This window comes from Lepidochelys olivacea (genome assembly GCF_965140295.1).
Source record: "Lepidochelys olivacea isolate rLepOli2 genome assembly, chromosome: 11".
NCBI classification, from domain to species: Eukaryota; Metazoa; Chordata; order Testudines; family Cheloniidae; genus Lepidochelys; species Lepidochelys olivacea.
Window position 1 is genome coordinate 50,729,004 of NC_140421.1, and position 26,499 is coordinate 50,755,502.

The 26,499-nt window shown below is 40.7% G+C and overlaps 1 protein-coding gene across 3 annotated transcripts in view; it reads right to left on the minus strand.

The window, feature by feature from the left end:
• Window positions 1-26,499, minus strand: part of CALCRL (calcitonin receptor like receptor) — a 94,356-nt gene that overhangs the window by 59,630 nt on the left and 8,227 nt on the right. The gene's annotated exons all lie outside the window — the stretch shown is intronic.

Consider the following 26,499-nt stretch of genomic DNA (forward strand, 5'->3'; position numbering starts at 1 on the left):
GCTACCTCAGCAGCCAAAATCAGCCATTGGAATCCAACCATTGCTGAAGCTAACTTGTTTCACTAAGAATGCATCACTTAGAGCTGCCAGAATGGTGAGAAATCTTAGTTTGCTTGTTTCCTTCCTAGTGGAACATTCTACTTAGCAATCATCTATATGAACCAAAATAAATAAATAAAATAAAAATGCAGAGGAACTGCACAAAAAGACTTATAATGAAATTCTGGTTTAGAAGTATCCTCTCATTTCATGGTTGCTTGAATCTCGTCCTTTCATTCTGAGGTTCCCTCACCTATAGTACTCAGGAGACAATGCTCTGGCATCATATGAGCTATGCTGGGCAACATATTCATTTCTACTTATGGGCAACTTAGTCCATAACTGTCTCTTGTGAAGTTTCTTACACCTTTGAGTCATCTGGTACTGGTCACTGCTGGAAACAGAATATTGGACTAGATGGATCCTATGTCTGGTCCAATATGGAATTCCTATGACTCTATCTCATATGTTCGTGTATTTTAATGCAGATTACATTACAGTTCACATCATTAGGATGGAGCTGTATGGTCATTCTGAAAAGTGCTATTTGCAAAGATTGTAATTCCTGGGAACGGTGCTAAAAAGTGAGCGAACACAAAAGCTCTTGGATGGATATCTGTCAAAATCTCCCATGCAGTCTGCAAGAAATAAACGTATTTACTGATGCAGGACCACATTGTGTTAGAGTTTCCATGGTTAACATTACAGGGCTGCCATCACAATCAAATTTCAATGTTATTTCGTAAGACATGGGATGTTGCATGTTTCAGACTTTTCCATTGCATTCTACCCATTTCATTTTGCCATGTAGAAACATATCAGTTCATGTTATCATGTAAAATCCTCTGCTCTCTGCAGAGCACAGGAGATTTTACAGACAGCGCCAGCTGCCATCTGTAGGAAGCAGTCTGAGTGTTTCCATGAATTAATTAAAGATCATATGCTTAGGGTGTGGCCGTGGGAAAGCCTGGTGTATTTTACACTCAGCCCCTGAAGCCCAATTAGCACTCCTTTAAGTAGAAACAGACTTTTCCATATCCCTCTCCACTGCTCCACCCTGTTTTACCTGAATGTGAATCAACTTTAGCAATGCTTCAGATACATACAAAAATTCCACAGCCTCAATAATCTATGCTCTCATTTGGATAACGGGTACTTTAAATGGAAATATGATATATTAAACTATATATGGAACAGTAAAACATTAAAAGCATTATATTAACTACAGTAAAAATCAGCGGTAGGCATGGTGATCCAAACACAGATTCCATTTATTTCTGACATCATACACGCATAAATACAATTTTTATTTTTGTGTGTAATACATATATTCCCTTCAAACTTAAAAATACCATCTAGGGTAGAGACAAGTACATTGGAAATTTTTAGGCTTGATGGTTAAAATTTGTTAAAGTTATAAGCCACTAAAAGGAGTTATAATGGGAAGTGTTAAGCAATCTTAATATAGGTATTTTTACATATATATAGATACACACACACACCCCTCCAGTATTTGTCTCCTAGATGGGCAATACTGCAGGATTATTATGGTGTGTTCCTTTGTTCTACTGCCTACAAAGCAAGTGATGTTAGTAGAATGTAATGGTAAATTTGGAAATGTGTAACAGCTACACAAGTGATGTTGAAATATAATCAGGGTAGCAACCCTTCAGAGTTAGCTCTGGGCCACTATCAATGAGCCAGGATCTCAGTAGATCTATAGTGCTTCTATTTGGCTAGGACGGATATTCTACATTTTCCATGATCTGGGACTTTCAGATCAGAAGCTCCACAAAATGTAGTGTGAGTGACCCCCTGACTTGGAGAAGCCCTAGAGTGCTCAGGTTTAAATAGAGTATCTGACCGAGAGTGCAGAACTGCTGTGGGCCTGACAGTCACCCTACAATGGGATACTCACTACCTGAAGGTTAGACCCCATGGGCTGAGGGGCAGAGTACAGATCCAAATAAATCTAAACAGTCAAATGGATTCCATTTGAGTTTGCTTCAGGGAAATAATTGAAAGATTCAAGATCCTTAAGAACCAGTTGACTGATCCCTTGGAACAACCTGTCTGAAGGTGTCTTTGCAGGATTCAATGACAGAGCATGAAACATTAGAAAATCCACTTCTTTGACCTGGTTCATAATGCATTAAAACAGTGAGACAAAACACCCAGAACAAACAAAGTCCCCTTCCTGCAGATTACAAGAAAAGAGACAGAGACAAGTGGAGGTTTGTGTACGTTTTATCAGTTTGGGAGGCACTCCTAAAATGACTATGAGAGCCATACAGGAACCTACATGGACAGAAACTTTTGACATGGAGAAATTACATTTCCCTTCCCCATATTTACTGGTCTAATTTTGGTAACGAGCAAACAATGGGCAAGATTTTCAAATGTGATTTTGGTGTGACTCAGTTTTTGGACACCAACATGAGACACAGTACAAGGGTCTGGTTTGCAGAAGGTGCTGAGCTCCTATCCTTTGAAAATCAGGGCACTTTAAGGTGGGCCATTTTGGGCACCCAAAAACTGATGTACCAATATACTAGCCACTTGGCCCAGATTCTTCCCATTTTCCCTCTGCACATTAGACTTTACATGTCTACCTCTAAAACCTAAACCATAAAATACAACCATGTTAAAGCTCTATTTTGTTTTGAGGGTCTGGATCTGTGCCCTTCAACAGCCGATCTGCTGAAAGCTGTATTCGTGTATCCTGTTATCCAATGGAGCGTGTGAAACTAGAAATTCATTTTGCTGACAACTTTGTTCACAGCTGCTATCTTGGCAGGGATTTTTTCCTTCCTTCTTTCTTTTTTTTTAAATGAGACAATATTCCAAGTGGCGGGAGAAACTTTACAACAATACTTTCATCATCATTGGCTTTGACATTACTAGAGCCAACAGAAACAACATCACCCAATTTTTATTCCATGTGAGTGAAACCTTTAAAAATCTCTCCCAAATGTATTTCTACCAGGGACATTATGCCAAACTTCCTTTGGTGCAGTGCAGATTTGCTTGCATTGGCTTCTTTGCACTGTTCATAGAACAGAATATTTAGCGAAGCACAGCAAGTGATGAATCTGATGTTTCTGAACTAATCAGCATATAAGTAGGGAGATGATATTGTTTTCCACAGAGACTGCAACAGTAGCTGCCTCAAAGATTCCTTCAGGTCTTTGTTTTTTCACTGGAACTACCAAGTTCTTTATCAGCAAAGCACATAACTGGGACAGTATCACACTGGGTCTGATTCACTATTCACACTGATGTGAAACTGGAAAGTAAGTGAATTACACCAGTGTAAAATTGGTTTAAATGCCACTTGCCCCACTAACCTCATGAAGGTACACTAAAATGGTTTACTCTTATGATTTCCTTTTGCACATTAATTCAGTGCTACAGATATTAGGGAAAAAATAGATTTTCCTCTCTAGCTATTGTTTACTTTTTGCTGTGTCAACAGATTTTTGGTGCAGTTCTTACGGAACATGAACTTTTAGTGATGGTATAAATAATTCACAAAAGAAATTGTATATTAGGCCTGTGGCAGTAGGCAATTTGTAGGCATATTAAAAATATTCCACAGCAATCAGCCTTAAAATACTACACTAGCAGTTTTTAAAAGTAGAGACAAATTCTGCTCCTAGCCTCATCACTGTCCATCTGGAGTAAATCTATTGACATCAATGACCCTGAAGTCCCAAGGATGTAACTGTGAACAAAATTTGACTTATTGTGTTTTTGTAGAATACAATAGTGCTTTTTCATTAGAAAATTGTAGCATATTCTGAAGACGAAGTGTGTATTAATAGATACCACAATTATATTAGAATAATATAATTATTTATAAGGGCTGGCTACCAATACAATTGTTAAATCACTTTGAAAATGTAATATAGTCATTTCATGAATTACTTTTTACACAGAAATAAATCTGAATGGTTATTGCTCCAGGTGTCAGATGTGTTAGACCGCTGCAGCCTGCATGTGCATTTCCTGGCTAGACTACCTGTTGCTACACTGGATAACATATTTATTTTGTCATTTCAACATGAGTATTCATATTACTTTTCAGGATATTATTATATAAAAAGTAATAAGCTGTCACATGCTATAGGTGCTCCGCTGTCATGATGAGCATAACCTAGAGAGAAAATAACATCAGTTATTTAAGAACTAATTTGATTACTTACAATGCATTTTCAATAATGAATTTCTTGAATGATCCTGTCTCCCAAGTGATTCCTCCAAGCTCAGGAAATTCTATCCTCTGCTGCTCATTCAGCACATCACAAACTGTTGCATAGTGCTTGCTCCATACCGTTGAACAGTTACTGCACGTCACCCCAGAGGTGGCTTCATTTTAAATATGGTTGAAGGGATTCCTCAATACCATACCATTTTGTAGACTAGGTTGCAAAGTACTTTGTGGTTCCCCTACCTGAAAGCTGTAATGTGTATTAGAGATAGGCTTAAATTCTGATCTGGATCCTATTTTTGAACTCTCCAATACCTGGATGTGTCTGTTTTGTCCCATTAGAGAGACAGGGACTATGTACAAAATTTGAATTCAGAAACAAGATCAGATTTTGATAAACACCTCCTACTACAACCAGAACTCAGATAGGTTTGTTTCCAGCCTTATGATTTGGGGCCATCTGTATTGTCAGTGTACTGTAAGTCATTAGTGGTCATCCTTATAAGTTCCAGAACAACTACTTTTGGAGTCTATGGGACAGAAAGATCTACAACTTAGGTTACAAACAAACTTTCCACTGAAGCTGAACCAACCATTAGCTAGCGATTTGAACTCCACACCTTGTCTTGGCTTTTCACCTGTGAGGGTTACTGTGACGAAGATGCCCACTGGTGGTTCACTACTTGGTGTCAGCAACTTTTGTCATGCCTGACATACTCACTACACCTAACATGCACTTGTCATAATCTGTATCTAAAAAAGGTGTCATGTAATATATCATACACAAACGGGTAACACGCTGGTCCCAAAAATCATTGTGTGGTGTATGTACAGGTTGCATACAAAGAATTATAAATATGAGATAGAGTTATGCTCTTAAAATGTGTTTGGCAAACAACACATAAACCCAGTCTACCCTAAACAAAAGGAATGGGTATTTGCTTGTCTGACCAGCCCGATCATCAGGCAGAGACAATAAAGTTAAATTTACATAAAAGGTAAACAAAGCCATCAACCCACCAAGTGGGGGAGATTGCCTCTTAACTATGATAACGGTAGGTGACGGGGCGAAGACTGCAAAAATCAACATGGTGGCTAAACAGCAAGCTGAGCCCCTAGGAAGGCTCCCTGTGGATAAGCAGCAAGCTGAGCCCCCAGGAGGGCATCCTGCCTCCTGAAGCAAGGTCACTGAACTTTAGAAGATATAAGCAGGCCAGAAAGCCATTTTGGCATCCTTGAGGAGCTATAACAGGGTCTTGAAATCACAGAACACTGGATCCTTCATCCATGGGAGCTGAAGTCTCTTGGAACTGAATATAGGTAAAAAACCTGCTTAGGCAAAAATTGTAACTTGCTGAAATTAAGTTTTAGTCTTAGAATCATATTTTTATTTTTGTTTGTAACCTTTTCTATCTATATTTTTTATACCTGGTATACCTAAACCTACAGCTTTTTGTTTTGTAAATTCATTTTACTTTTACTCTAAACCAATTAAGTGCTTTGATTAAAATAGAGTGATTGTTAACCCCCATTAAGATAATAAATTGCTGGTACTATCTCTTTACGGGAGCAATGAATTTAACTTCTGAAAGTGTTCAGCCTGAGTGCGGGACACCATAGGGCAGATGGTTTGGGGGAAAATTCATGAATGGGAGTGTGTTACATTCTCCCTACAAAAAGCAGTTGGGCAGTAGTAGCCAGGGTGTGACCTGAATGTATGTATGCAGCCTGTTACTGTCCGGGCTGTGAGCCACAGCAGCATAGCATTAAGGCACCAGAGTTTCAGGGTGGGCAATGACATTCCCTTTCTGGTCTGGCTTGAACCCCAAAGCATCACTGTCACGAATCACAATGAAAAGTGGCCCTAAAATATCTGTAAAAATCATGCTACCAAGCTGATGGGAAATTCAAACTGATCCAAATGTAGAAGCCAAAAGAGCTACTGCAACTATGAAATACGACAGTATGCAGAATGAGATTAAAGTGTCCCAAGACTGAGTGTTGGTGAAAATGAGTTCAATCCTAAATAAACACTTCAAAATGTTTTTTCTCTCTCTGTCACAGGTGAACAGGCTTGGTGCTCTTGAACAGCTCTGAATGAAGTTCAGACAGGACCTCCTGTAGAGTGACAACCCCTCCTGGCACACTTTCCCTAGGGCAAGTCTCCTTGACTTCAGTGTTTCCTGGGACTGACCTCGGAGCTTTCAGAATCCCTATTCCATGCCGTGCACTCCCCACAATGAGTCCACCTGAATGGGATACCTGGGGAAGCCTTACACACACCCCTAGAGGGGTAATGTACCCCAACATCCGCAGTCAGCAGTGACTCCCAGCCAGTATTGTAAAACATAGGGTTTATTAGTCAAATTTTCCCCATATACAGGGAATTAGAGGAAGGAACACCTTCCCTTAAGTCCCAAGAAAATGCATCAGTCCCCATGCCCTGGGAGTCAAAGGCCCTGGGACAAAGCAAAGAAGCTTCTAGAAATGAACTAATGTACTGTGGGCATCCCCAGAGATACCAAGGCTCAAAGAACATATCCTAAGAAAAACTCCATTCCCTATGGATTAGGGTCTGCTAAGTGAGACACCTGACCTCAATATTTTTCCATCTGGGATCTTTCTTCAGCCCTTGCATATTGGTCTATGGCACAGCAATATATTGGTCACATCCTGCTACTCTACACAGCCAAATGTGCTTTCTTTGTCAACAACAAAGGGGTACGGGGCAAGACAAGACATAATTCACCAAAGCTCCTGCTCAGAACAAGCCCTGATGTTCAAGTGCTTTTCCAAACAATTTAAGGTATCTTTCTAGAAGCCCATGCATGGTTCTGAAGGCATACACATTGTTTTCAGTGACCTTTTATGACCAGCTATAAATACCTCTCTCTCTCTCTGAAAGATTATTCCTAGTTACCTGCTGGTACCCATTCTGAAGATTAACCCTAAATCCAGGAAAACTACATGAAAAACTTATATGTTATCTTGCAAATGTCCTAGAAGTACAGAATCCTTTATCACAGCCACCAAATTTATCACATATTCATATATCTGGTAAAGTTCACAAAATAGCACACACAGATCTATCAATAACTATTTGGTGCACAATAGTGGAAGAAAACTGCAAAAAACTACACAGCTAATTTTAAAAGAGTAACCAATACACATATGATTTAACAGTCGGTAATAATTACACTGACTTTTTTCCAGTCTGTCCCCCAAAATTGTCTTTTTCTCCTCTCCCCCCACTTCTGCTTATCGAATGTCTGTATTACAAAAATATATATAAAGCAGACACAGACATAAAGGACCAGTAAAGCACAGACAGACTTAACTGAACATACATTCTAACATGGGTAACAGAAAGAAAACTAAATAAATCTTTTTTTGTAAATAAATCTGGCTTTGAAAGCTAAACAGAACATAATTATAGTCCAAAAAGACACTTTTAAGAACTTGCAAAGGCACTTATCGCTGTCCAAGAAAGCAGCCCAGATGCTAAAGAAATAAAAAAGGCTGTGGTCTGGCCAAAGTGTGTGTATAGAAAATTCTAAACTATATATTGAAAGCATAGAAGAAAATCCATCATCTAACTCATGGAGCCAGCATACTCCCCTCTTCTTTACTCGGTGGCCAACATTTTTGAAAGTAGGTGCCCAAAGTCAATCACGTAAAGCCATCGTTTAGGCATCTGAAAAGTAGGCTGAGGTTAGCAGGCTTTAGGCCTCTTTGCGCAGTAGCATCGTGCAAAGCGCCATCGCTGCAACCTAGGATCTGTGCCTTCTGCCTCAATGGCTCCTCTGACTAATCAAGCAGAAAGAGAAAGACAAAAGATGACAAAGCACACATAAGTTTGGTTTGTATTAGGGAAACTTGTTGTATTATATGTGATATGTGTGCAGGACAATAGAAGATGTAAGTGGGGAAGCATACGGAGATACTTTGAGTTGCCAGGAGAACCTTCAAGGCACAGCCCAATTCCATCAAATCCAACCGTTGAGTAATATCAGCCAGGATTAGATGATCTATGTATGATCCCTAGATTGAGCCCATGCTGGGCTATATCAGGAATTCCACTGGAATTTCATGCTATGCTAATTGGCCTCTGTGTGATTGTTTGCTAACCTCGAACCTACATTAGGCCACTTGGGAGAGACCTACTGAAATAATTTGAAGTGCTGTTGTGTAGTGAAGCAAAGATCAAATTTAGCAAGATAAAAGTGGGTGTAGGTACTGGGCCAATTCACCTGGTGATGGTCACAAAAAGAGAGCCAAGGAAGTCTGTTTCCTAGAATAATTTCTCTCATAGTTGGGCCTTGGAGGTCAATGATATAATGAAACTGAGGATTTGCATTAGTCCTCTCCAGCCAGTAACTATCTGCATGCATTACTAGTTTGTGCTGTGAATAAAGCTACACTTTGATTGTTCTCTTATTTGCGGCATCAGCAGCATCTACTGAGTTACATTATTTTGTATTCTTTATGTTTCTTTATTTCATTATTTCTGACACAGGTCAGAGAGAAACAGAAGACTCCTTGAGCCTAAGCAGGAGTTTCTTTATGTAAATGAGTGTCCTTATACACTCCTTTTATTATTTGAATTTTTCTTCCGGTATTTTAATTTATTTCTGACTGATGCCAGACAAATGAGATGTGTTGTACTTTCCCTCCTTAATAATATGTAGATATAAATATGTATAATTCAGCAATTAGATAGCTTTAATTCAGGGACTGTCAGCAGTAAATCTTTACCTGACTACTGTAAAGTATCAATCAACACTAAGTGCAACAACACTCTTAAGAAGGTACTGATACCAAACAAAATTAACCTATTAAAAACAAATATACTTCTTTCACATACCCTTCATGCAAAAGCCTGAATAAATTGAGGGGTTTTACACGATGTCCGGAAAATCAATAGGCTCAGCCTATGTCAGACCAAGGAGGGACGTGAATTCCAGAGCCAAGGGCCCCTGTTCTAAAGAAAGTACATTGCCACTGACCCCCAAATGTTCAAATCAATTGACCACAATTATTACTATAATGCATGTGGATTTTTAGATTGCTGGGACCCAAACTAGAAAGGACCTTAAAAGCAGTATCAGTGTTTTGAATTGTACCTAGAAGTAATTTAGAAGTCAGTTTTGTCAGCCAGTTTAATCACTGCATCCCTAGTGTATAGGGCTTCCTATAATCAGCCCTGCTAAACAAGTAGGGCTTCTCATTCTGCATCAACTGTAGCTTCCAGTTGGTATTCTAGGGTGGTCCCCCATTTGGTATAACACCTGTATAGTGACTGCAACATGCTGGAGTCCAGCAAACTGATCCAGCTACAATGATCTGCTATCAACCATGTTGCAAATTCTTGTGATTTTTTCCTGATTCCCACAATATCTGTGGATTTATTAAAAGTCCCAGCTCTTGGAAACATACAATTTCATTAGAATCTCAGTTTTCATTTAAATAAATATGTCCAGTCCTTATGGCTACAGTGAAAAGTTTGATAATGGGATCCAAATGCCCTCTAAAGGTACAAACACAGAAGAAAATAAAGAGAACTCCAAATGTATTACTTTTTAAATATCTAATTGTTTTAAAACCAATCTCAAGTGATTTTTGAGTGATTTTTGAATGTTTTGGGTTGGGAATATTGGGTCAACTAGAATTAGAGCCATAATCTAAATAGATGCATTATCTCTAATTCACATAACAGCTGGATGTCTGTGTTACTCCAGGGAAGATACACAGATTATTCACTTGGAGATATGGACAACCAGTGACCATCCAATTCCAAATCCCTGCAGACTGCATTTTAAATCCTTCCTTTAGACTTTGAAGTATTCACTGAACCAATTTGTTCGCTTTGAAAAATACCCTTTATAGCTTTTCTGGTTAGGGTGAAGTGTTCTCAATGTCCCAGTGCACTGAGGGTTTGTTAAATCTTTGCAGCCAGAATAAAACAATAGCACTGAGAGAGGGGTGTTACTTCAGAGCCTAATTATAGCTCTTTAAATGCCATTTCCAGCTTCACTGCCCAAACAATACACCAGAGATATCCACCAAAGGTGATAGTTCAATGGAAAAGGACCTACCTGGCATATACTGATAATTCTTTCATTTGAAAGCATTTTATTATAATAATAAACCTCCACCACGACACACGAGCATTTGAAAGCATTTAAAACTAACTGTAAATCACATTTTGATTTTGAATGAAAGCTCTTGCAAAATAAAGAGTCACAGATGGCAGCTGGGTTGATCCAAAGAAACCAAGGCCCTGGTCTGTAAACACTTACACTTGAGTACCTTTATCTATGTGTCTTGTCAATGGGCTACTCACATGTATAAGTGTTTGTGTAATGCCGACAGACCCCGATTGTCAGCGGGCGTGATAGAACCTGGGACCTCTGGAGCTAAATGCAAGAGCCTACACTGCATGAGTTAAAAGCCATATGACTATTAGCTAAGGCTGTAGAGCAGACTCATTAATCTCTCTCTCTAAGTGGTCTTGGGGTCACTAAATGGGATAGAACACCATACCCAGAAGGTGTGTGGGTTACATTTGCAGGATCAGAGACTAAGTACCTGAATTTACAAACCCTTCCTGCAATGAGTGGTTCCGTGAAACCATTTCAGTGAAGCACTAAGAAAGCCACGCTGGAGATGTTTGTTGAAATGAAATTTTTGATTAAGTAGAAAAAAATATTTCCACCAAATGTTTTGGTTTTACTAAAGGAAGACGAAGATCACGAAGTACACAGAGGAGAATTGGAATAATATGGAAGTGAAATAGAGACAAAAGGAACAAAAGAAGACCTCTCAGTAGATGGTTGAGTCAAAGAAAGGACCACAGAAATTGGAACAGGGAACAGAGAAGGGACAGGGAAGCATGTGCAGATTTTCAGAGAAGCATCAAGGAGTGCCAGAAAAACATTATGAAAATCCTGAGCTTGAGCCCAGTAAAATGGCTGAAACAACATCTCTGGAGGGTTGTCAGAGCTCAGAAGACAGCTGGGAGAGCACTGGAAACTTAAGTCATGTAGTTTTCCAGCAACTGTAAGCTATTAAAACAATTGTTAGATCTGCATTTAATTTGTCCCATTTATAATCTTTTATGATCATACACAAAAGCCATCCATTGTGGAATGCAAAAAGAATATAGATTTATTTTTGCAAGAAATAACAATTACTGCAGCTATGTAGTGTGTAAATGACCAATCAATCCAAATTGCCATCAACTACAGAAAAAAGGAGGAGGAGAGCATGGCATCCTTTTTCAACATACATTAGTTTTTTACCCTGAAGTATCATCTTCCCTTGAGCTTCTTGCTTGCCTGTAGGATTGCAATTGACACTGCTTGGCTTTGGCAGACTGTCCTAAAAATAGCAGCTCTGAAAGTATAATCTTATAAATACAGCCCTCCCACACTCGTCTCACCCCCCACAAAAGCTTACAAAAGATATGCCTCCGTAGACACAAAATTGCACCTGCTATCAAACACCCCCGCCCCCCCCCCAAAAAAAAACCCAGAAGGGAACACCAATATACTTAGTTGAACTAAGCAAAAAATCAGGGTGGAATTCCAGATTGGTGCCTACAGATTTCTGAGTGCAAAATAAAAGTCCTCTAAAATAAAATGTTCTGCATTAGATAAGAATTTAAAGTGAATGGGCCAAAGATAGACCCAATATAAAAGAATGCATTTGCATTGCTACACTAGGTCTGGCTCTGGCCCCAGGTCTCGTCTATGTACCTCTGGTGACTGTTCAAGCTGGATTTTTTGCCAGAGGTAAGGGATATCCTCAGAGTCCAGACCAACATTCCCTCTAACACTGCCTCTGATAACCAAGACTGTGAATTCTACTACAGAACAGCTGTGGAATGGCTGCTGAGTTTGCCTATGCAGTCTGCATTTCTTCTATTTAATACGTTACTTTGCAAATACATTATCACTTCTCATAATTAAGGTAATCACAAAGTAACCTATATCAAACCAAAATATAGTTCTACTACATAAAACAGGATGTTGTATCTCTCTTTATTTTACTATACATTTACAGTAGTAAGAACAGGGAGGCATTGTGCCTTTCAAAACCTTACAGTGCTGAACCTACCTTGCTGAGCGCATTAAAAATAGAAAAATATGGAATATATTATAATGACGGTATGATCCTGATTCTCTTCTCACTTACACAGGTGTAAAACAGAAGCAAGTTTACTGAAGTCAATGGTGTCAATGTCAGACTGGTGTAAATGAGCAGAGACTCATGAATTGATTTCTACATTAAACCATGATATACCCTCAAATGTTCCCCATGTACTAGTTTTGTCCCTTCCCATAAGAAAGATGTTGCTAAGTCTGAAAAGGCCTGTCTGGTCAGAGATGGCCATGATTCACTTGATGATGAGAGGCTTCAAAAATGGGGATGATTTAACTGCAGAAAGGAGTGGGCAAATCTAGAAGGGTCTTGACTGAGGTTTTATATAAAATCTGAGAATGCCTTCCTGACTGTGCTAACCCCAAAGCAGGGATTCAATAAAATTAATGGCTGGTAAATTTAAACATTACTTTACATAGCATATCATATAGTCAGTCTCTGAGATTCACTACCACAGAAGGCCACCCAGACAAGTACTGGAGCTGCTTTTAAAAGGTCTGGATAATTTTATTGGCATTAGTCACCTTGGTAGCTACTCATGTTAAGATAAAGGTAATCAAATATCAGGCTTCAGGACACAAAGTAAATACCTGAAAGTGTCAGGTAGGAATTCTTCCCTCTCTTGTAAAGAACTGCATGAGTAGCTACGCACATTTATGGGATTTATATTTTAAACACCTTCTGAGGAAGTATCATGTACAGGCCAGAGACAGAAGAATAACACTAGACTTGACCGATCAATGATCTGACACAGGATGGCAAATGCTGTGACACAGGGTAGAATCCTTTTAGATAACTAAAGGCATGAATTGCATTATGTATAATATTCACATTATATTCTGATGCCTGAAAACATCATGTCTCTGCTACCAAATCAGAAACATCTGTTTGCATGGATGAGATTAATTAGTTTCATGTAGCAATTTGTTCTGGATCCAAGCTACCAAAAAACAAAACAAAAACAAAAAAACCTCCACAATTCCACACAATTGGGGGAGGGAAGAGGATGGGGTGCCAGCCTCTAGATGCATCAAAAAGTTTGCTTTGCTTTATTGGAAACTTGGGAAGTTTGGCCATTTTACAGATACACTATGTTAATATGGCATGACTATTAGAATATATATATACACACAACTGCATGGTCCTATAATGGTACAAGCCATTGACAGGAGATTTCAGATGCTTAAAAAAAAAAAAAGACAACAATGTGAAGAATGTATATTCATTCCGTAAGGAATCGTTTTTCAAAGATAAAAATCGAATACATCAGATAATAAAAATTTAAACAGTAAACATTTATTTTGTCATTTCCCAATTCAGTTCTCATTTTTAGAATGTTTACATCAGTATTTTTCTTATTTTTGCACTTTACTTCTTGCTGCACAGTGCAAACAAAGGATGTTGCACTTACCTGTGCATGGTAAAAACCCATGGAGCAATGCAAGGGATCCGCAACCTGTATTCAGAGAACATGGGCTGCACAGCCACTATACTACATCTACCTGGTAGCCAGAATGAGGCCTACATCCCCAATCCTGTACTGTGATATCCACACTGGTGGATTACTGAACTCATGCAGATCACAATGAAGGATCAGAGCCTAAGAGGGAAACACATGATTAAGCCAATGTCTTTTCAGACATGGCGATACCCTACTTGTTTTTCAGCTGGAGGTCATGAAATTAAAATTGCAGGAGTGCAAGGAGTTGAAATTTATGTCCAACTCAGTGCGTAGGAGTACAGTTTGCTTGTGCCACATGCTTAGCCTCTGCTCACATTGCACGGGAGTGCAGAAACATTGTGCTTCTTGCTGCCCATGATGTCAGAATTTACAGGATTAAGACCCTTTTCTAAAATGGAGTTAATACTTAGGTTATGTCTACACTACATCATTTACAGTGCTGTAGCGCTTCTGGTGAAGATGCTCTAAGCCGATGGGAGAGAGCTCTCCCGTCAGCTTAATACAGTGGTGGGCAACCTGCGGCTCACAATCAGTTTACCCTGACGGACCGCATGTGGCCTGCAGGTTGCCCACCACTGGCTTAACTCCTGCCTCCGCGTGAGGTGGTAGGTATGTCAGCGGGAGAAGTTCTCCTGCTGACATAGCGCTGTCCACACTAGCGCTTATGTCAGTATAACTTACATTGTTCAGGGGGGTGGATTATTTACACCCCTGAGCAATGTAAATTATCCAACGTAATTTGTAAGGTAGACATAGCCTTACTGTAGTATAGGAATTGGGTAGTAGCCCTTTAAATTGTTTGGGAGATCCTCTATTGGGCCTTCCCGTCTTCCATTGCTATGGTCATCGAACCTTGCCAAAGCAGCAGTGTAAATAGAGAGCTAGGCCTTGAATATTGGTCCACGGTTAATAAATGCTATTATTTGGATTCCAACTATGGATGTGAAGGTTCTCCATATTATTAATGTGTAAAGACCAGGGACTCAACTGACAATGTGGATATTCTGGGAACGCACTGGAATATAGAGTGACTGCAGAGGCCTAAGGAAAATAAAACTAAAACTGCAAACTGTACAGTGCTCATATGGGAGAAAAATATCTCATTAAGAAGTTACCAAGATAGTTCATGGAAACCTGGAATTATCATGTCACAGACTGGTCCACTGTCTCACCGGGTAGAAGTAGCACCCACTCAGTTTTTGAGCACCACCAGTTCAGCAAAAGGTTCTTCATCAGTGATGGCTGTTAAATGTATTGAGTCTACAATACAGCCTATCAATGACTAGTGATAGTACCAGAGAGTCTCATGCCCTTGTTTCTACTACAAGCAACCCTAACACTACAGAGCAAGAAGATGGTGTCCGATGCTGTAGTCATTAGAAAACCTCCCCAAGTAGCAGTGTACATAGGTAGGTAGGCCTTGTATATTTGTATGTAGTTGATAAACAGTTATTTGGAATCCAACTATGAATTTATGGGTTCTCCATATTATTGTTGTGTACAGAGAAAGGACACAACACTTACCTCATGCTAATGTTTGTGAAGCTAAGCTAATTGATATTTGTAAAGCATTTTAGAGGGACGGTGCTATAAAAGGACTACTAATATTATGTACAAAATCTGGAAAGATGTACATATATTCTACTAAGGACATCAGAATAAATTTTCAGTTCACAGTATGAATGTTATGCTCATAAATCTCATTATTTTATAAAGGAATTTGCAAACACTACCTCTGCACACAACTCCAGATATTAGCTTTTGCACAGTTGAAATGCTATAGAGGAATTAGATTATCCCTTGAAGAAGAGTGTGACTAAATTATGCTAAAATATGAAAAAAAAATATTTGGAAGTATAGGTAGATTAGCTAATTTTTTTCTCTCTCTCCACACACATGGGTTTCCCCTCTAAAAATAATAATAATTAATCATAAATAATGATAATAATAAAAGTTAGGTTTGCTCATTCATTTGCCATCACAATTTTTTTTTATCCTGAAAACCTAAGAATAACATTTTACTAATGAGAGAGATTAAGTTACTCATTAAAACCATGTGTATCTACAGTAGCACAATTAAGAGCTATATAGAAGCACTATGTAAAGGAATGGAAGGTGGGTGATGCGTAGTGGACCAGAGTGTGATCTAATTTACCCTGGTGTAAAACCAAAGTAATATGGTTCAAGTGAATGGATTTACAATGGTTTTACACTAGTGTGAATTGACAGTCAGGCCCTGCATGCTTAATCTTTATCCCACTGAAGTTAATGGCAAAGATCCTATTGACTTAGAGCAAGGTTCTATTTGAGCAAGATCATGCCCTTCGACCTCTCTTCTTTAGGTACTTATTAATGAACACTGACAAGATTGTGCTGGAAACCACATTTATTGGATTTATCACCACCATCTGTCTAGATTTTCATATTGCACTCATCATTATTTGATCAGCTTTTTTAAAATTCTCATTAATATACTGTACTTCTAGGATAATAATTTTTAACATAATAGATTGTTGAATGGATTTGAGTGAGGCATTCAGTAGCAACCAGAATTTGAAAGAGTAACATGGCACAGATTCATTATTATTATTTATCATTTGTATTACTGCAGCACCAAGTAAGAGCCTCACTCATGGACCAGAATACCATTGTGTCAGGCACTGTACAAACACAGAACAAAAAGAAGGCTCCGACCCCAAAGAACTTATAGTCCATTATAAATCAATCAGAAATTAACCAGAGAAAAAGAATAAATTCAATTAAGTCCCCTACCCTCTACTTGTATAAAATCAGGATTTATTCTTTCAAATTAGAGCCAGAAAACTATTCTTATGTTTCAGATAGGATGGTAAACATTCATTAACGATTTATTGTTGTTAACGGCGGCCCTGATCCTGCAATGAACTCTGTGCATGTGGCACTCAGAGCTCCCACAGAGCCCTGTTGAATTCAACACACTGTTCATTTTCTTAATGACATTGTTAGGTCTACTGGAGGGGAGAAAAGATGGTCAATCACTTTACAAAACTAATGTGCATGAGGGGGAAAAGGCAGTGCATTTTCACATTTGTTCCGTTGAAAGAACAAGAGGCAGGAGCTAACGAATATGAAAATGTAGAGTTTGTTCAAAATGTCTGATATGGAAAGAGGTCAGGAGAAAACTGAAATGTTTCATAGATTCTGCTGAGTTTGGATAAATATCTGTGTTTTTCAGAAGCTGTTCCAAGAAATTAGGGAATCTCACAAGAACAGGCTTTTTAGAGATTTTTCAGACACCTCCAGGTTATAAGTATGCCAGAAATAATGCAAGAGCTCCCTTTTTCCATGGTATTTTGGTACTTTGATTTCCAGTCCCTGTCTGAGAGTAGGAAGTGCAGAGGCATGTAAGCATTTAAAAAGGAAGATGGGTAAGTGAACTTTTTCCAGTTCTCAGCAAAGATTCTGTTTGAATTTTGGGTGAAGGAGAGAGCGGGTTCTGATTTTGTTCCAACCAGTTCACCCAATTCTACTTCAAATCCATTAATTAATGCTTTCTTAAAGGAAAACTTGGCAGGAGCAGCAGAGTTGCATTAGGCTTGTTACCAAATGGTTTTCTAACAACAGAGTCAAGCTCATTCTTTGTCACTGATTGGATCCTAACACAAGGTGCAGGCAAAAACAAAACAAAACAAAAAGATTAATCTAGTTTTCAGGGTGAACAATAACAAAAGAATAGCTTCTTTGCCCAGCATTCCTTCCTTCTGCTTGGGAAAACAACACAATAACTTACCAAAACATTGACAAAGGGGCCCCTTTACCAAATGACGAACATAATAGGCTTGACTAATACATGTTTTGTTTTGAAGAAGACAGTTCCAATTTTTCATTTGTTGTCCCTCAGTACTGAACATGTAACAGAAGGTTCTATTCTTGAAGTTCATCGCAGAACCAATTTCTTCTTGAGAGTTACAGAGAAGTGGGAATTCAGCTCCTAAAGAGCCACTAGGGATATGAGGAGCTGTGGAAAGATGGTGACCCAGGTCCCATAGTCTGGAGGGAAACACAGACACAGATCCTCAGCAGGTGTAAATTGGATGCTCCATTGAAGTCATGCCAATTTACACCACCAAAGGATCTGGTCCACAGAATCAAGTAGAACATAAAGGATATGAGAATAGGTGAAAACGTGAGTTCTATAGTTTCTAGCCGAAAACACCAAGAGAAAATAAGGTCTAGGTACCAGCAGATACATTATAGTTGTACTGTTTTCCCTTCCCTGTCTGTGCATCTGACAACTGGGCAGGAAAGGCAGTCGAATCTCTTCAGCCAACACACAGCAGTTGCTTGATAACTCCATGACCTTCCTGTTAAGACGAAGGGGCCGCAAACACACATTAGAATCCCTATGACCTGTGACACCTTCAACACTGGAAGTTGTTGACCAACAGTCCAGTGTCAGGAAACAACTGTCTGCCTGTGACAAGCTGAATTTATCCCACCCTATGCCTATTTGTGCTCATTTATTAGGACACTGCTATCTACAGGGCTGTGCTTTAAATCAAATGCCCCCTGTTTTGTAAGTTAGCTGTGCTAGTAAACATACTAATCATTTTCGGATTATATATAGAGTCCTATTTCTCTTCCTGTTGATAATATGAAATTAGCCTCCAAAATTAGAACTGGATTGAAGAATGGCAGTTTCAGAAATCCTTTCAAACTTTCTTTGAAGTCTTAAAATTTAAAGTCTAATTCTCTGTGGATGTAAATTTTGCACATCTAAGTTGAACCCATCGAGCTCTACCAGTTTATGCCAGCGGATAAATTGTCCTGTTAGCAATATTTGAGCCATGAACAGAATAAGTTACATAAGCAAATTCTGTGAGCTCTTTCAGCTAGTTGCTTTCTAAGGAAACCTAGTTAATTTAAAACAAAACACCCCCATGTTGCTGTAGGAAGCCCCGTGTTAGATCATATTTTGTTCCTAATTTTCCAAATGCTCTTTTAGTCACTGAAAGGCCTTGGGCAAAACTGCTTTCTACAAAATACTCCTTGAGTTGTTTTTAAAGTTCAGAAAATAATTGCCTGCCTAGATGCATTTAAAGATTGGCATGGATATTCTAGAAGGAACACATAACAAGCATGCAATGACAGAAATGTTGTCGACGGCTATAAATTAGATGCTTTATTTTTAAAATTAAGCAACTTTCACACTCCTTTCTTCACCATGCTGTATTTCTGTATTCTTTACTAAATAGATACTAAGTAACTTCATGCTTAGTAAATAAAAACTAAATTACCCACATGACTCATCACTTGAAATGGACACACCACTGCGGCACACTTTGTATTCCATACATGTATATTCTTCAATATTGGCTTTCTTTCTTCCTCATGTCACCACTAGCTCCTTTTTCCATCATCAAATTCCTCTGAATTGTTGATGATTTTGCAAACTTACTTCTGCATGTGTAGTGCTTACTCATGCAAGGAGTTGCACTGAAGAACATGGGATGACTTGTTTGAGTAAACTCTGCTTTCATTTGGAGGGGTTGTGCAAGATCAGGCTCAAAGGTTGAATGCAGTGGATTTGGGAGATTTGGAGTGGGTGGGGGAAACATTGGCAGCACTGCCAGTTCCAACAAGAGGCCCATGGCAAACCTGACCATAGTTAACAATTTGGAAAAGATTTCAACGTATGAAGTCAACTCAGAACTCTTCCACGGGCACTTGCCACTAGTTTAGATTTTAATTGTCTTACTGTATAAGACCCATCAAGAACGGAATCTGCATATCTGGATATTGTGTGTTGAATAAATTTAAAATCACTGGATTTTTCCCTTGTTCTTTCATGTGGAGGAATAGCAGCAGTGGGTTGAGCAAGTCATCCAGTAGGATAAGTAAATGTTAGATAAGCTTCTCCTCACTGCTCTGTTGACCTCACTTCTGACATGCAACACTCTTAATTTTCCAGTCCTTGCCATCTATTACACAAAGACTACCAAGAATTTCATATTAAGTTGTCTTTGTTATATAGATAAATTGCCCTCTAGGGACAAGAATGAGACCACCACATTTATTTTCACATATTACTTAAGAAGATAAAGCATTTGTGCATGCTGGGAAACACTTTCAGTTGTCACCCAGTTGCAAATTCTCACCTACATGGTAATTCCTGAAATTCACCCCATAGCGGAAGAGCCTGGGAATTCCCACACCAAGAACTACCAGAGGCCCCCTCACTTCCACAGCATTGCCTGACTCCTTCATTTCCCATTAGCCCATAGTTAAACAGTTCTTGCAGGAGTCATGTTGCCCCAACCAGGACTGTCCTTGGATCTCTCTCAAGGAGAAGGAAGCTGCCCAATGCACTGAGCCCACATTTCAGATGGTAGAAGCAGCGTATGATTTCTACAGGCTGTGTAGTATTGGTGAGCTGATAGCCCCACTTCTCACCCACTGCCTTTCCATCCAGATCCTGACCTGATCCAGATCTGATCCTGCACCCCTTGACATCAGTGGAAAAACTCCCATAGACTTCAGTGATGTAGGATCTAGACTGTGTGGAGCTGACATCCTGTGGAGTCCCCAAGGGAAAAGGGAGAAGCATGCTACAAAGGTGGCAGTCCCTCTTTCTGTGTTCTCACACCAGCCTGGATCCATTAGGCTGACCAGACAGCAAGTGTGAAAAATTGGGACAGGGGGTGGGGGGTAATAGGAGCCTATTAAGAAAAAGACCCAAAAATTGGGACTGTCCCTATAAAATCGGGACATCTGGTGACCCTAGGATCCATGGGTATACAGATGATACCCTCCAGCCATGAAAGGAGAGGGGAGTTTAAGAGTCACTTTATTAAAACCTTAAGTTTCAATGACAATCTTCACTACAAATACTCATCTTTAACCTCTAAATACCCATCAGCTTGAATCTGGACCAGGCCACATAGTCAAAGTTGGTAGACAGTGAAAGTTACCAAATTTTTGTCAAGTTCATTACAAAGGTATTAAGACTTTAGCCTAAGTAGGAAAGAAAGAAGTTGATTACTAAAATCAGAGGTAGAGGAGCCTGAAATCTGAATGATAAAATGTTACTCCTTCAAATTCCAAGTTTTTGACATTTTGTTAAAAATTCAGAAAGGACCCATTTCTGCATACATTTTTCAAAGTTGTATGCATTTTTATTAACAAATGTGGGCCCAATTGCACTGGAAAATGGCTGAACTCCAGAAGGCCAAAGATACCTTCCACACTAAAACATTAAAGGGGACTAAACCTGAGAGAGAGACAGAAAAACTATTTTCTTGTGAAATTTCAAGAAATAGTTATTTTTGTACACATCTGTTCAGAACTCCAAAGTCAACAGCCTGAGCTATTCTTGCTTATTTTCATTTTACTAATTACACTAGAACTAATTTACAGTTTGTAAGTTTTCCTACCCATCCCTTTATTACCTTAGCACATATTTACAGTTACCAGTGATGATACAAGTAAAAATATTGAACAGAATTTTTCTCCAGAATCTTTTAATACAGTGTATTTTACCATTCAGTTAGAACTTGCCATAGAAGAACATTTATAGTAATAGTCTTACAGCATTATAATAGGCCACTGGCAATTGAAGGAAACAGGAAATATAGTTGGTTTATAGTAAGATTGCACAAGAAAACAACACTGTCTTGGCTATCCTGTAGTAGCTCATAGTCCTATAGGAGAACAACCAATCAGCAGACTTTTATTGCAGCTAGAGGGCAGGAAAGGACCCCATGTAGTTTTGGGCTGCACATGCAGACATGTCACAAGACAGAGGTAACACCAGTTGCCCTTTGCATAAGACTGGTTCAACCACCCAATGAATACTGTGCTCAATTTTGCGACCTTTATCACCAAAAAATATTGACAAATGGAAAGGACCATCTAAACTGGTGTGGGCTAGGTGGGATGGGAAAAGATAAATATGCCTAACTTAGTTACAAGATGATTAAAGGTAGATATTATTACATCTCTCAAATATTTGTTAACACCAAAAGGAATGAGAGGAATTATTTTGCATTTAAAGGCAGTATATGACTAGAAAGAATAGGGCCAAAAGGAAAACTCTAGACTAAATCTCAAGAAAAATGTAATGACAACTAAATGTATTACACACCCAAGAGATATCATGGAAACCTCATCACTTGGCATGTTTAAGACTAGCCTGATTGTACTAATAAATGTAAAATAAGGAAGAATTGTTCACTAGCATCGATATGAAATGGATCAGCTAACAGGTCTCTTCCATCTCTACATCATGTGGTTCTATTATCTCCAGGAAGACAAAGATACCGAATAAACACTAAGTTCTTTTTGCTTCAGCCTTAACATATTAGAATCTATATGTAATTCAATAAAAAAGTCTCTGTAACAGACAGCTAAAATCTTGTAATAGCCTAGATAGAAGTTCACACACCTTCTCTCTGTTTGGACATACCGTGAGTCAACAGGAACACAGGATCCCCTGGTGTTCTAATTAACCATCTGCTAAACTCCAGAACTCATTCCAATTGTTTTGTTGCTGGATTAAAATATTGTACAACGTACATGAGAAATATAACAAAACTACTGTGAGCTCATGCCATATACAACGGCATCATTTTATTCATGTGTGCATGTAAACAAGTGGCAGCAGCTTATGAAGGGTTGTGGAGTACTAGGTTCACCTTGGGCAGATGGTCCTAAATATATGAGCAGAGCAGAGGGATCCTTCAAGGATTTAAACCTATGGTGGCCAGAGACCTTCCATTCAATTATTTTGTCCAGAAGGAACTTTCTACTCTTCTATGAAGACCGTATTTTGAGCCTACGGTCCATACGCGCCCCCATCACTGCAGTAGTCGTTATTTCCCTCATTTGCTTTAATCTTCCCCATTTTCAATACTTTTATGAGATTTGGTGCTGCCGATCTCATGATTTTATTGTCTCATGATGGTCTCACATATTCAATGTTTTTATTAAAGCCCCAACTTCTGTAGACACCTACTTGTGAGACTCTGAGCTTTCATATAAACATACACACAGAGAATGTTTATAGCCCATATAGTTGGGGAGAAAAGTTGAACAGATGAACCCTAAAGGCTCAAATCTAGGTTAAGTTTAAGAAAAAATATTTTAAAAATTCATGATTTTTAGGATAATCTCATGATTTTGGGGCCCTGACTGAGGATTTCTGAAAAACACATGGGTTAGGGAGGGGAGGTGATGGTGGCTATCAATATGGCATTCTGTCCTGAGGAGGTAAGGTTATGAAAGAGGACTCACACTCTAGCAGCTGCCTATCACACTGCATCATCTTCCTGGGATGATAATTTTTCTCCCAGTAGGCTGAGAACATTAATCGGAAATGGGGCCTAAAATCTTTCCTGAATCTAGAACCTCTGGGTGCTGACTCCACAGGACCAGTATAAATTCAGTTGTATTGCTGGTACTCTTTCAAAATGTTCCAGTACCCCCACACACTGGAGCACCTGCCAACCATGGAGACTACAGTCATTTTGCTCTCCATCGGACTGATCCTGAAGTACTGCCAAGTCCTTCACTGTGTTGTAATGTGACTCCTGGAAAAGCTTAGCATGCCAGCAGATTGGTGTTATCTCCATATCGCTAAATAAAATGTGCCCAGCTGAACTCTATAGGCCAAATTCTGCCCTTGAATGTGCACAAATAGCTCTCATTGAGCTCTTCTTGTGTATATTTATAGTGTCTGGGAAATAATTTAAGAAAAATAGAGGGTCAGGCAGCTGGCCCGGTGGCTAGTTCTACGAAGTGAGAGATTCAGGATGGCTCCCTGATCTAGCTAGAATCTAGCATTCAGCATCTGGGGGAGGGAAAGAACTCTCATAACATGCAGCCGTGGCCTCTCTAGCCAATACAGGAATGACACGGCTGAGGTTTGAAGACAGCCCTAGACACTTCTTTCGGCCAGAAATTAAGTTGCTGCAATGGGAGAAAATAACTGACAGAGTCCTAAGGGAATCCTTGGACCCCGAAAGGCAATAAGACAGCATGAATAAATAAAGGAGAGGCTGTTCCCAGGGCTTACTTGTTTGGCTTTCCAACCCCAACAGTTTTCTTCCTATTTCTATAGGCAGTTTTATTTCTTTAAAAAAAAATAGAATAGGGATGATCTAAGTCAGTTCTGCAGCATTTCTATTTTTTGCACTGACATCTAATTTTAATGTCAATATTAATCAGGCTGTTATGACTTAGTAGACTGGGTAACATGCTCATTATGATAAAAGAAACAGAACCTTTCAGATCTTCATTAGTAGTAACTGATGGATGAGCATGAGTTCTGCAACAACTGGGGAGAATCAGAGCACTCAAACTACATTAAGCATACGTTTTTTCTGATTGACATCAATGGGCCTTAAGCACTGGTGAGCTGGAGCTGGTTCACACCGGTTCACTAGAACCGGTTGTTAAATTTAGAAGCCCTTTTAGAACCGGTTGTTCCGCGAGGGATAACTGGTTCTAAAAGGGCTTCTTAATTTAACCGGCCAAAAGTGGCGCCTTAGGCACCGACTCCATGGGCGCTCCAGCCCTCGAGCATCCAAGGGGAAAATTTGGTGGGTGCAGAGCACCCACCAGCAGCTCCCCGCCCCACCCCTGGCCCCAGCTCACCTCCGCTCTGCCTCCTCCCCTGAACGCACTGCCCCAGTCTGCTTCTCCCCCGCCCCGGCTTCCCGCAAATCAGCTGTTCACACAGGAAGCTGGGGCGGGCTGAGAAGCAGGCGGTGGCTCCCTGCTCATGCCCAGGGAGGTGGAGGTGAGCTGAGGCAGGGAGGTCGCAAGGAGGGCCGCCCACACCACAGCAGGTAACCCGGCGGGGGGGGCACGCAGGGGAACCGCTCCCCACCCCAGCTCACCTCCGCCACCCTCGGCCTGAGCGCGAAGCCGCTGCCTGCTTCTCAGCCCTCCCAGGCTTCCCACCGAACAGCTGATTCACGGGAAGCTGGAGGAGGGGGCGGAGAAGCAGAGCGGGGCAGCGCATTCAGCGGAGGAGGCGGGGTGGAGGTGAGGTGATCTGGGGCCGGGTGCGGGGTGGGGAGCTGCTGGTGGGTGCTCTCCAGCCCTAGAGCACCCAGGGAGTCAGTGCCTAAGGCACCACTTTTGATGTGATCAGTGGGGGAGCGGCCGCTCCCCACCTAGCTATGCTCCCCCAACCCTAGGAGCCAGAGGGACCTGCCGGATGCTTCTTGGGAGCTGCCCCAGATAAGCACTGCCGGGACTCCCCACCTCGCCCCCCGGCAGGTCCCTCTGGCTCTTAGGGGTGGGGTGGAGTGGGCACCCAGTACGGTGGCCCACGAGACCCTCCTGCCTAGTTCTGGGGGCAGTTAGGGGACATGGGAGGCGGGTGAATGGGACAGGGGTCCTGGGGGGGTCATCAAAGAATGCGGGGGGTTGGATGGGGCAGGAGCCCCGGGGGGCGGGGGTGGGCAACGACCCCCTGGTGGGGTGAGGAGGGAACCCGTTGTTAAGATTTTGGCAGCTCATCACTGGCCTTAAGCATGTGCTTAAATGCAGTGCTGAACTAGGTCAGTAAAGAGTAATATGGTGCAATAAGGACCACATTTAACAGGAAAGAGAGAAATAGGAAATAGCCAAGTGGAACATACCAAAATAACATTGAAAGAGGAACCTTAGCTTTGATATCTCCTGAAATGATTTGTATTAAGCATTCAACCTTTAATAACACACTAACAGCTTCCCCATGAGTTAAAAAATCTCGTTTACCAAACGTGTCCAGTTTAGGGTTGCCAGGCATCCAGTTTTCGACTGGAACACCCGGTTTTTTACATTGCTGACTGGGCTGTTAAAAGTCCAGTTGGCAGCACAGTGGGGCTAAGGCAGGCTCCCTACCTACACAGCTACCGGAAGCAACTGGCGTGTCCCTGCGGCCCCGAGGTGCAGGTGCGATCAGGGAAGCTCCATGCGCTGCCCCCACTCCAGGCACCATCTCCGCAGCTTCCATTGGTCAGGAACTGCAGCCAATGGGAGCTGTGGGGGTGGTGCCTGCGGGCATGAGGACAATGCACAGAGCCTTCCTGGCCGCCCATTGTACCTGGCGGCCACTTCCTGGGAGCCATAGTAAGTGCCACCAAGACCCCATATCCCCTCTCGCACCCAAACTCCCTTCCGAAGCCCAACGCCCTGCCCCAGCCCTGAGCCCCCTCCTGCACCCCAAACCCCTCATCCCCGGCCCCACCCCAGAGCCCACACCCCCAGCTGAAGCAGTCCCGCACCGCAATCCCCGGCCCCAGCTCGTTGAAAGTGAGCGAGGGTAGGGGACAGAGAACGATGGAGCGAGGGGGGTGGGCGGGGCCTCAGAGAAGGGGCCAGGAAGGGGTGTCTGGTTTTGTGCAATTAGAAAGTTGGCAACCCTAGTCCAGTTACAATGGATAAGTCTGTTCTTCTCAAGAACGGCTTTTCAAGAAGGATGCAATGACTGGGAATTTCTCCTTTTCATCGTACAGTTATTTGCAGAAAGGGTTTCCTCTCCCCAACAGCTAGATTTGTGTTAAGAGCAGATACTTATCTTTTATTTAAAGGAAGGATACAGCAGAGGTTAGTTTCATATATATGAGCCAATATAGGATAAGCTTTTGGCAGTGTT